Genomic DNA, 13,056 nt, shown 5'->3' on the forward strand with positions numbered 1-13,056 from the left:
GCTACCACAGTGCACCTCCCCCACAAAGGAGTGGGCAGATCCCGAAAGAGAGCCAACAGATCTGTGAAGGAATGAAGGAAAATGAAGAATGGGGAGGATAGAATACATGGAGAACAGTTGGCCTCCTGAAAGTGGCATTAGGCACCAGTGAGATTTGTGACAGTAACACAGCACCTGGTAAGGTGTACCATATTATGTCTGCTAAATGCTGTAAATGTAAATGTAAATAGCATTTCACATTTTCAGAAGTTTCATCTACCGCTGTGTTATTAAGAGATTGAATTGAATGAATTTACATTAATTTACCTTAATTAAGCAGCAATCACCAGTACATGATGGCAAGCCACCCATCATCACAAATCCTCAGAATGGTGGCATTGTTTTCAGACATCAGTCACCCATCCTCTAGCCAAAACGGGCACTTGCTGGCACAGCCCAGTGGCAGCTTTTCTCTGATGCTGAGACCCACATCTCTTCATGGGCAGGCCAGGCCCAAATCAGTCCTCTCTGTTTACCACATCTCTCCAAGACCAGCTGTTGCTCATTATGGCCACAATGTGGGTGAATAAATGAGAGAAGCTCCAATCTTCACACCTGAGGACCACGTATCCAGTGTGGGAAATGTGTGAAAATTCAACAACTTTGTGATGAAGCATGAGAAGATTTAATGAAATTATCTCGCAAAAAGTCAAGTTGATTCCATTCATAAAGGGGGTCTGAGATCACATTCATTTACATTTACATTTATGGCATTTGGCAGACACCCTTATCCAGAGCGACTTACAACATGCTTAAGTTACCATCGATGAAGAGATCAATTTCCGGTTCACATTCTCTCTAAAACATGATGCAAGAGCTGATGAATGTTAGGACTGACACAAATACACTAATTCATAGGGGGAATTATTGTGGATAAAGCATTTATGTAGATGATTCCATATAGTCGCAGTTTAAACTAGTGGCTTGACCTCATTACACTCTGGGATTCAGCACCATGGACAGCTCAACCTTAATTTCACTCACCACAATGTGTATGGAAAAAAGGCGGGGATAGTCCCCACCGTGTGCCAAGTGTCCTGGCACAGCTGCGAGCCTGAGTAGGACTAAGTGATTCAGTTTGAATGGGTGTCTGTGGATATGGTGAATGTTCAATACAGATTTCTTAAAATGGCTCTGATTTATTTCCTTCCTGACAAAATGTTACATCATGTACTTATGTTCATGATTAGTGGCTAGTGTTAGTGTTAGTTCTGGGCTTTGAGTGTGGGCGTGTGGCATTTTTTACAGCAGGATGCATGTTATTTAATGGTGTAAATATTAAATTATAAAGTGTCACACAATGAAGAATGATTATTCTGAAGATACAGGAGTGTGTGAGTTGCTCTCCATTGGCTGACACAGTGTGTGGTTAATTTTCCTGTTTAATCTAATGTCTTTTTTTCTAAATATAATTTATTCCTCTTGTTTCTCCTACTGCATTGAGCATGTCGTTGACAAAAGAATTTCCCTCGAGATAAATAAAGTTCTTCTTATCCTATCTTATCTTATCTTATCTTAATGAAATGTGATTGGCTGTAATTAACACTTCTGTTTCCAAGGATACAGTTTTTGTGTGTGAGCGAAAACTGGCCCCATCTGCTTGTCCTTTCATCAGATGGGTTTTCCCTCAAAACATCCTCACAAGACATTGCTCAGTGACATTGAACACGTCTTTGGTGTCTGTTGACTTAGGAAGCGGGTGCTCAAGTACAACTGGTTCCTCATAACAGAAATGCCACATGATCCCACTGCACCATTTTGAGAAAAAAAAGATGTCTGGAAAGTGGCCAACGTTTGCTATTGATTATTTGTAAATTTTTTTACATGTTTGGCTGCAGAATTTGGCAAAAAATATATTTATAATTTTATTGTTGAATGGAATGTTTTATTTATTTAAAAATCTACAGATTGTTTAAGGGTGTAAAAAAATATATGAATGAATAGTAGTAGTGGTAGTAGTAGCCTAGTGGTAGTAGCCTAGTGGGTAACACACTCGCCTATGAACCAGAAGACCCGGGTTCGAATCCCACTTACTACCATTGTGTCCCTGAGCAAGACACTTAACCCTAAATTGCTCCAGGGAGACTGTCCCTGTAATACTGATTGTAAGTCGCTCTGGATAAGGGCGTCTGATAAATGCTGTAAATGTAAATGTAAATAACAGTCATTTCCATTTTTTCTGTCAGCAAAGAAAGTGAAAGTAATTTTTTTTATCATTGTGATACTCAGCAAACACAGTACACAGTGCATACAAGTAAATATTTGTCCTATCAGTGTATGGGGATGTACCTCTCTCTAGTGGCATCTTGGCAGTTCGGTGTTTGAACCCACAGCCTTCCAGCTACGAGTCTTCTCCCTTAAGCGCTAGTCCACCACTACCTACAGAAAGATGCAAATATGTCCACATCTGCCACGGTGGATTGTCTCTTTTCTAACTCAACAGTGATTATTGTTTCTGGAACAGAAATATGTATGAATTATTGAAAAAAGTCGTGTTTGTCCATATGGCTATTTTTGGACATAGTCCATTTCCGTGCATGCAGGCTGTGCCGTGTAGAATGTCCTTACATCATCAACGGCTATGTCACCAGCTCCATTTCCTCCATTAACAGTTTCCCAGTAATGTCAGGGCACAGTCCTTTAGACAGAAGTGCTCTCTGTCTGATTTCCAATTGTTGCAAAGCTGGTCATTATCCCACCATCTGCTCTGTACTGAAACCCCAGACTCAGCTCCTGCTCTACTTATATAGTTCCACGCTCTTCAGTTTCTCTCTGGATCCCATCCAGAGATACTTCAGGACTTAACTCTCCTTTTGTGTATTTGCATTTTGTCCATTTGAGTAATCAAAAAACATCACACTTAACACATAACAAAATTATTAATAATAAGATGCATGGTGGTAGTAGCCTAGTTTATTGCTTCTATTTTCATTATGGTAATTTGCATATACTCCAGTATGTTATGATGAGTGATCAGATGAATTGCAAAGTCCCTCTTTGCCATGAAAATGAACTTTTTCACTGCATTTCAGCCCTGCCACAAAGGACCTGCTGAGATCATTTCAGTGATCCTCTTGTTAACACAAGCAAGAGTTTTGACAAGCACAAGTCTGATCATTCTGTCACGCTGATTGAGTGGGAATTGCAGACTGGATGCTATCCTGCTGTAGCAAGAGCCAGGATCATCTCCTAAAGATCATTCGGCTGCGGGATCGGGGTTCCCCCGATGCAGAGCAGAGGAATGGCAGCAGGCAGGTGTGAGTACATCAGCATGTACAGTGAGGTGAAAACTGATTTTCTGCAAAAAGTACAGAGATTGAGACTGATTCTCATCCAAGGGAGTGGGTTCACTCCCAATTTTGCTTCAAATATTCATCATGAACAAAGAATGGTACCAAAACTTCCTCAGAGAGCAACTTCTCTAAACCATCCAAGAACTGTTTGGTGAACAACAATGCCTTTTCCAGCATGATGGAGAACCGTGCCACAAGGCCAAGGTGATAACTAAGTGGCTTGTGGAACAAAATATTGAAATTTTGGGTTCATGGCCAGCAGATGTAAATTAAATATATTGAATATAATTAAATATATTCAAAAATAATGCTGATCAACTAACCAATATATTATATATTTATGTTTTTATTTAAAATATTGGATCATATTTTTATCATGGTACACTGTGGATATCATATGAATGTAACATTCCATCTGAATTTCTGAATAAAAGGGCTGATCAACTTGATTGTTGATTGTAAGAGATCAATTTCTGATGGCGCTGTGAAAAAGTCGTCTAATGACAATTGAAAATGTAGGGCAACAGAGGAGGAACGGAGAAGACAGAACCATACGCTGTACAGGTTGCCAGATTGGGCGGTTTCGAATTTCTTGAAAAATTAATTGCCAAGAACAGTAACATTAGCAAACATTAGTAATATTTTATTTTAAACCTTTTTAAATATTTTTTGTAGTTTAAGTCTTACATAAGGTTTTTACTGCTAATTTCTGTCATCACCAGTAGCATGATTGTCAGGATTGGCGTCAGGTGGAGAAATCATTTTCGTGAACTCTGTTTGTGAACTTGACCTTCTTTTTGGACCTGGCAACTGTTCTGGAGTGTTTTGAGTTCTGGCAATCGGCAAACGCCTGTGGCTCAGTTTTCGTCCTCCCCTTTATTTCCCTGTTTTCGGCCATCGTGCCTTTGTTTATTTATTATTTGTAATAAAATCCCATTACATTACGCTTACTTACCTCATCAGCTCGCCAACGTGACAAAGATTTCTTATTATATTTTTTAAAAAGCGAAGCATACTGAAATCCAATACTGTCATGTTCACGATCAATGAGTTGTGGAGAAAAGTTTGTCTCCCTTCTACAGGAGATTTCTGTCTCTCGCTGTGATGCTGCACGCTATAGGGACGCTGATCATGTCCCAACCTGTGTGTTAGTGTGACAGCCACCCTTCCCACAGGCCTCAGCCTCTTCAACACACAGCTGCACAGGCCTCGTGTTCACCTCCAGGACTGCACCAGGGAGATCAAAGGACCCTGTCATCCTTTCTGACAAAGTCTTTTTCTCCAAACTCTTCCTGCTCTCTCTCTAAATCCTGACTGTTTAGTTGAACTTTTAAGCACTTGCCATTTCAGCTCTTCAGTCCTGCTCTTGATGTGGACCAAATGATTCACACATAGGATATAAATTAATTTAAAAAAACTAATGAAATATCAGAGGTTTGGCCAAGATGCAAAAATGTCCTCTAAAACTTAGCAAAGCTTTTACTGTCAGTGGATGTTCATAAATTAGCTGTAAAACTTGTTAGAATACATGCAAAAACTGTAAAATTATGGACCAGCCATTACAAGGAGCCTCTAGAGAAACGTCAGAGTAATTAATAATCAGATCACCAATTCCCAGCTAGAGTACTTCTGAAATCCCAGTGTGCCCTTGTAGAAATTCTCTGGTCGACTTGACCTAATTACAGGCTATTTAAGCTCCATGGGCACTCAGGAACACCCTTATGTCTACCCTTCCCCATCCTGAAATTTCCACTGCATTAGACCTTCTTGCTTTTAGCGCTATAAATATGCCAGTGTGTGCACTTATGGTAAAGTGGTTTGACATTACCGCACGACTCTAAATCACAATGCATGCGCCAATACGCACTGTACATTACAAATCCATTCCCGATCACAACTGATCAGAAAGGCCCCTCTTTTGTCTTTCAACATCTTGAATAACACCAGGAAGCATATTACCAGTGCTTTGCTTAGATGTTGACTGCCACTGATACTTTGAGATTGGAGATGGGACTGGCAGCTAATAAGAAGACCTCTCAAATGACTGAACCATGAGTGTGAGACAGTATTTAATCTGTGGCTTTCAGTCCTTTCCCATGAAATTAAAGGCTAAATTATAAATGAAAGAGCCGGGCTGAGCCTGATTGCTTTGTAATGATCCACTTGCTGGATCTCTGTTATCTATTAATGCTTTTGGCCTGTGCGTTGCTGTGTGCTTGGTGAGATAAAGACAGTGAATGTGAATTTTGTTTAAACAAGGTCACTTTAAGCTGATTTTTAAACCTACATGGAAGTGAGTGTAAAGTAAGTGTGATAAAATAAGAAATTTCCATGTTTGTTATAGATTGGTTATCATACTGTAATAAAGGATTCTATTGTTTTTGAGACAGTATGTCCATGGCACAAACTCTGGTTCAGCATTACTCAGAGCAGATTCATTATTTAATTAATTTAAATATTTATTTAAATTTAAGTCAGACAAAGGAAGAGAACAGAGGCTACAGCCAACCCTTCAGTCTTAACCACGTACTTTACTCCAGAACCTGTAAACGATTACAGACCCTGTAAACGAATTTGAGCCTGACATCTCCATTATGCAATTTTCAACAAAACTTTTCTAGTCTGGACACCTTTATTTTCTGTTGTTGCGAATGCTAATTATTATTAGGAATCTCATTACAGTTAGACTTGATGAGCGACTTCTTGGACTCACAACACTCAACCTGGCTTCTGCCGACATTCACAGGAAATATCTGAAGTGTGTCAAGGTCAAATGTGCTTGATCCAGCATGTTGTTGGAATCCTTGTGGCATGTGCCAGAACAACCGCTGTGCTCAGAATTAATTAGTCGTGGGTGCATGAGAGGGGAATTCTGCTCAGAGGCTCTGCCATTTACTCAGACTGTAATAATCAAGGCGCAACTCCTCTATCAACGCACAGTTTTTCACATGCTGTCTCGCAGCGTTGCCTAGGGAACATTTCGTGTTGTGGGAGGGGAGGTGTAAGTCACACAGGTACATATTGGCAATGCTGATGGCCACTGGGTCAGAACATCTAAATTCTGTGCTCCTCATGTTCTCTTGTCAACATGATGCAACAGCAGCAACAGAGCGAAGGATCCCGCTGCAGTTGAGCTGTTTTTCAATGTTCCGCTGGAACTGGGATTCAAAATTCACAGCTCTGTTGAGTGTAGATTTGAAGACTTTGTCCTGCAGGTGGCAGTCCAACTACTCCAATGTTCCACACCTTTCTTTCTTGAATAAAGCTGTGCTGCTCCTCCGAACATGAATAAATAAAGTACAATGAGCTCCAACCTGACATATAGTTACATTTTTTTATTATTATTTTGGTTGATGCAATGAAATAGAGAAAAAGTATAACTGACAATTATTTGAACTTCTTTTTACCAGGAATTGAACATGCTAAAAAATACTGACAGTAAGTAAGTAAGACGTTAGTGTATGTATTTGGTGATGTAGGAACTGCGAAAAACACTTTGCACACTTGATGGGGGTGGGGATGTCCTCGGGAGGGGGGCCTAGTATCGCTGTCCCCGCCCTCAGGGAGGGGTTTAGAACTAGCATTGGCCAAGGTAGAGGCCAGTGCTGAGTAGGGGAGGCCAAAAACTGACACAATGGGCTGATTGGGTGTAAAAGCTGTGAATTGTCTGTATATGTTTGTTCTTACATGAATTTTTGACTGACCCCTGCTGTTTTTGTTCTGATACCAAAAACAGCACAGAAAAAAAGTCTTCAAAAAAAAAAAAAAAAAAAAAAAAAATGCCAACATCATCAAGACCTTTTTTTCTGCTAATCTGTGAGTGGGGTAGAACTTTTCAGAGTTTGCCACTTCCTCTGGCCTTCACCCACATCTGGTCCTAATCTGAACCAAAACGTGGCCCAGCCGCCCCACCTCACATCCTGCTGAAAGGGGTTAATGCAGACGGCCAGTGGCCATGATAAAACGATGGGCCGAGTTCGAAATCTGAAGCAGACCTACAGGCCGGAAAGGCCCACTGCGTAATGAGGACGCGTCCTGGTGGCACACGTGCGCTGTATTGAACCAGGAGAACTGTAATAAAAGCCCTCTGCAGAATGCCCTTTAAAGCAGACCTTTAAAATGATTTAATACTGAGCCTTGTTTGAGTATTTAACATGAACGGTGTGTTGAGAGCAAATTCCCAGAAATTTGGTTTCCTCTTTTCTTTTTTTTTTACCTCTTGAAAACATTTCCAAGGTCATTTTCCACCCATTTATTTCCAATACTGAGAAATTAGCCACATCTCTTTTTATGGATCTGAAAATATGCCAGAGTGAGCTTTCAGTTTTCTTCTTCCAAATATTGTGCAGGGGGGATGTGGCAATGTCCTGTCCAGTCATGGCTGACATTCAACAGGGGTCATTCTACCATGGAACAGTGTTCACTTCATCAGTAACAGCCCTCCTGCTTTAAACAGAGTTTAAAAGATTTAAATAGATCATTGTGACCTTGTTTCTGCCATGTATCTTTTCTTAAAAAAAAATACCATGAGAATGAACATAGATGGACGGATGGCTAGGTAGATGGATGGATTTGATCCATGTGTATATTTACAGCATATTTTCATGTTCCATTTTTTGTGTCATAATGTAGTGTAAACAGCAGAAGAGAGACAAAAATTGTACCAGTCCACCGACCACACACATGACCCATGCACACGACTCACTCTCCAACCACACACAAGACATGCGCACAAACAGACAACAATACCAGACTCGGAATACTGGTGCAGGTACTCCTTTAAAGGGGGGAAAACAGGTATAGGGAATCAGGAAGGGGCGGGGCTTGCACTTGCCCTGGAACTGGCAATCAGTGAAAAATCATTACACAATATAACAAACCATACAAGCACCTTCCAGGGTAGACACATAACATGCAGAGAGTAAATCCAAGACACGATTTAGAACTTTGGCTAAAATAATATATTTACCCTGGGACTCACCCATGACATGTGTCTTATCCAGCAGTTGTTCTGCTAATATAGATATGATAAGTGACTTTAATATACAGGTATGTGTAGATGAATGGATGGATCCATAGATCATTTCTAAATTCTAAAACCTCTAAAATGCTCTAAATGGATAAATGCATGGGTGGATGAAAGGATGACTGGGTGGTTTTATGTACTAGATCCATGTGTATAATTTTATAGTTCAGCCTTTCTGCAGCCGATTAAGGGTTTGTGTTCAGTGTTGAATCTGAACCCTGTAACTTGATTGACACTTTATTCTCTCACACAAGAGAAAACAACAGCAGCACTATAACAGAATCATGCAGATGCAGGCGAGTAGGTTGCCAGTCTGGAGGATATGCTGACATGCTTGGGTTCCCTTCCAAAATCAACACAGGAAGGTGCCTCCCATCACTAACAGCCATGCAGATGTGCCCAGGCCACGCTAAGACTGCAGATTTAAATTCAGCTGGGAAATGAATGGAAGAGCTTCATTGCTTCTGTGTCTCTTGTCCAAACCGAGCTTCTGTTGAAGGAGGGGTGAGACTCTGCTCCGCTGATAAATAATGGGGAAATGTCTCCCAGTTCACACTGTAGCACCCATACACACAGAGCTGCTTCTAATTGCTTCCTCTTGAATCTTATTACATGACTTCTGTACCTGTTTATGTTCCATGCCCCTGATGTTCATCCTGAATTTGAAATTCATGCACTGTCTGAGTCGTCAGTCACCCTGACAGCGAGACTGAGGCTGAAAGCTTATACGAAGTTTGTAGGGACGGAGACAAAATATTGCTTACATTACAGTTAATTTTTCAAAGACTGTGAGGAATAAGCATAAGGCCAAAAAAACATCTAATTCTGGTACTCTGAAATATTGTTGCCATTTCCAGATGTGGTGCTCACCTTGTGCGTGAGCGTTTAATCAGAGTATTTTGCATAATCGTTTCTGTTGCAGGTGGCACGGGTGTCATGTATTCACTGAGAGAAAAATTCCTCATCGCAGGATTTCAAAATCGTAAACAGCACTAATCCCTTTTAAGTCTTTGTGTTTGCATTTAGCTCTGGATAAGGGCACCGTATATCTAGAGCAACAGGCCAAATGCAAACACACACACACACACAAATCTTCAACATGCTGGTTCGTTTAGTCTCTCCTCAACCTAATGAGCCCTTTGATGTTCCCGTATATCCACAGCTCCAGAACCTAGAATGATTTACACTTCACTTTCTTCAGGTTACCTGCTCTTCAGCTTCGCAAAATCATTCTTTATGTCTGTGTGTCCCCTGATTTTTCTAGAACAAATACATCACACACTGTAAGTGTGAGTACTTTAGTTGGAGTGGATTTTTTCAATTTAATCCAAATGTATTAAAAAAACATGAAAGCAGTATATGAAGTAATGTAATACTGTATATAGTAGCTGTGCAAACTATGGATAATATTTTTGAACTGTCTTTAAGCACAGCACTACATGCTAAGAGTATGGCATCTGCAGGATTTGCATAAGAACTGCCTATATCTTGAAGAAGAGAAACTAGCCACACTTTTTGTTGGTGTGTAATTTTTTTCTGTCACCGAGAACACAATCTTTATTTATGTGTTAGTATTGTGGTCAAGACAGCCTAAACTGAGACCAAGACATTGGCGAGACCAGAGGGTACCAAGACCAAGACACTGCCGAGACTTGAGGGTACAGAGACCAAGACCTAGACCGATACCAGGACACACTAAAAAAAAAAAAAAAAAAAAAAGTGAAGTGATTGTCACATGTGATACACAGCAACACAGCACATGGTGCACACAGTGAAATTTGTCCTCTGCATTTAACCCATCACCCTGAGTGAGCAGTGGGCAGCCATGACCAGCGCCCGGGGAGCAGTGTGTGGGGACGGTGCTTTGCTCAGTGGCACCTCAGTGGCACCTTGGCGGATCGGGATTCGAACCGGCAACCTTCTGATTACGAGGCCGCTTCCTTAACCGCTAGGCCACCACTGCCCCTAAATACAAGTGCGCCGCCCGGGAATCGAACCCGGGTCGCAAGAATGGGAATCTTGCATGATACCACTACACCAGCGGCGCGACTAAGGCGAGACCAAGACCAAGGCTGGTCGAGACCAAGACCAAGAATAGAAACAGACTAGGGCTGTGGAGAAAAAAGGTATTGCTGTCATTACTTGTTAAATCAAATTCACATTATCTTTTTAATCTTACTGTCCATATGTCTTTCATTTGAAATCTCAGAGATTTGTAATAGTTACAAGGCCTGGTGGAAAATAATATTCTCAGCAATCCTCTCCTATAACCATTTTATCAGACCTTGTTAAGGGAAAGAGATGGGATGTACCAGAAAGATGTTCATATTAAGTCTCTTATAGGAGACAGAGACCTTGGGTAAGCTATGAATAATCTAATGATCCCTAGCCTTGAACTGAAGACAATGGACATTTGGCTCTCAAATACACTCTGTAATACATTTTCTAGCAAATTCGTCAAACTAACAATTAACGCTGGTTCACTGATCCTTTGACTTAAAAAGGTAGGGTATGGATTTAAAGTTAAAATAATTTAGTCTAAATTAATTTACATCTCTAAAAACTAAAATATACACACCTCATGATGGAGAGGTCTCATCTAGTTCAGCTATTTTTGTTTTGGAATTTAATTCAATCAAATTATTGCTGCTCTTGCACAAAGACACAGGATTCTAATCAGCCGGACTCATTTTCTGTGTATGCGGAAAGATAACAGCCTCAGCCAATGGAAGGACTGCAAAGACTTTGGTTGTGTTATTGTCCTCAGCCAGGAACAATTACAAGCTCCGGGGAAAATTTCAACTACAACATTTACTTATTATATAGGCCAAAATCACATACCGTATATCTCAATGAGCTTTAACAGAACCTACAGTTGACACCCCCCACACTTGACCCTTCTGCACACAAGGAAAAACTCCACCCAAAAACATTTGTCCAATAAGACAAAAAGTCTTACAGTTGTAGAGGTGGAAAATTCCAGTGTAGTATAGAGCACAGGAGACAGTAATTCTCAAAGGAACCTTATTATATTTAGCACATTGATTCACATGACACGTTAAAACCTTTTTGGTGTGTGTATTAATGGGTGTATCAAATTCCTAGAAAAAAAGGTGACCCAAGAGTTATTGGGGGCTATTTTATGGAAGCTTTAGAAATATTAAATAACTGTCCTAAACTTGTGCCCACAGACTGTGATACAGAATATTTTATCTTAAAAAATATATACATATATCTCCCGCGGGCGCAACTTGGCAATAGAAAACCATGTCCCCCGCGCACAAACAAAAAAAAATACTTCTGACTGGTTGCATTTTAATAAATAATGATACTGGTCTGTAAGGATGTGCTGTTTTCTCTTTTTTCCCATTCCATCAGAACCAAGATCAAGACAAGATCGAGACCAAATACCATCAAGACATTATTATGTGTTTAAAATGGGAGGAGCCAAGTGATTGACACCTTTCATGTATGTTACTTCTTCATTCTGCATGACTTAAACATCACCACAAACATGATTAAAGATCGCGTTACATTAATTTATGTAAATCCTGACGACATCTTAAATTGCACCCTATACATACCCTGACACACAGCTCCTTGTATACCTGACAACATCAATTTCATTTGTTTCAGTTATAGACGTAGTAGATCTCAGCAAAAGGGAAGTAAAAAAAGAAGCCTCACAATAGATTTCACCACTGACAGCAGGTAAGAAATACTTTTCTGTTGCTGGTGCTGGTTTCTTGTGAGGTCCCGCCCCTTTGTTTTGTGTGTGAAGAGAACACATGCTGTCCGTATCGGCTGGTCTGGGACTTTAAAAGCCTGCGCAGCATAATGGCCTCCTTGAAGGGAGGTGTAAACGGGCAGATGTCTGAAGAAAAGCATTTTCCCTGTAATAAACGTGGTTTTGAATTTAACACCTCAGGGTGAGGGAACCCTATCTAAATGACCCTGGGGCCCCTAATTCTTAAATGGAGGGTTGTGATACTACACACCCTCCCGCCTAAGGCCCGAGGCCATGGAAGGTTGAGCCCCTCTGTCTCAGACAGGATCAGTTGACTGAACTTAAGTGCTGCAACAATGTAAATGAATCTGAGATGAACAATATTTGCATTGTACCTACAAGATGACTTAGCGCCGGTGCTAACGTCTCTGGGCTAAATGGCATCTCTTCACCAAAAGCCCATTGTGTTCTTGCATTTCCCTTGTTAAGAAAGGGGATGCAGCAAATGTTTAAAATAAGATGTATTTCAAGTTTGCCTTGTGAACGTGAATTATTTAATTTTAATTATTTACAGTTTTCTGAGCAGAAATAGGCCAGTTTTGATATAATTTTCTCTGTGTTTTTTTTCTATACCAAGACATGTTTCAATTCACAAATTGTATTTTTAAAATAGTTTTGACAGAGGTTAGTACAGAATATATAAAATATCTCATTTGTAATTGAATCATTTTAAGCAGTGATATGAACTAAAGATTCAGTGGATTTCTGCATCTCTCTTACTTTTTCTTAACGTGATTCTAGGTGACACCTCACAGAAAAGGGGGCTGCTCTGCCCTCCTAAAGCCACAGCACACTCAAGTCACTTCATATTGCATCAGGCAGCAAAGTAGCAGGAGTGTTGAACTATTTGTAGTACTTTATGGAGCACAAAACAGATAATTGCAAACGCAAACATACATGCCATCACACCT

The 13,056-nt window shown here is 40.3% G+C and overlaps 1 non-coding gene across 1 annotated transcript; it reads right to left on the minus strand.

Moving 5' to 3' along the window:
* Nucleotides 1-10,334: 10,334 nt before the first annotated feature.
* On the minus strand, nucleotides 10,335-10,405 carry trnag-ccc (transfer RNA glycine (anticodon CCC)). Its single transcript has one exon. It is a non-coding gene; the product is annotated as a tRNA-Gly (tRNA).
* Between the last annotated feature and the right edge of the window lie 2,651 nt (nucleotides 10,406-13,056).

The sequence above is a fragment of the Denticeps clupeoides genome, chromosome 5 (assembly GCF_900700375.1).
Source record: "Denticeps clupeoides chromosome 5, fDenClu1.1, whole genome shotgun sequence".
Taxonomy (NCBI): domain Eukaryota; kingdom Metazoa; phylum Chordata; class Actinopteri; order Clupeiformes; family Denticipitidae; genus Denticeps; species Denticeps clupeoides.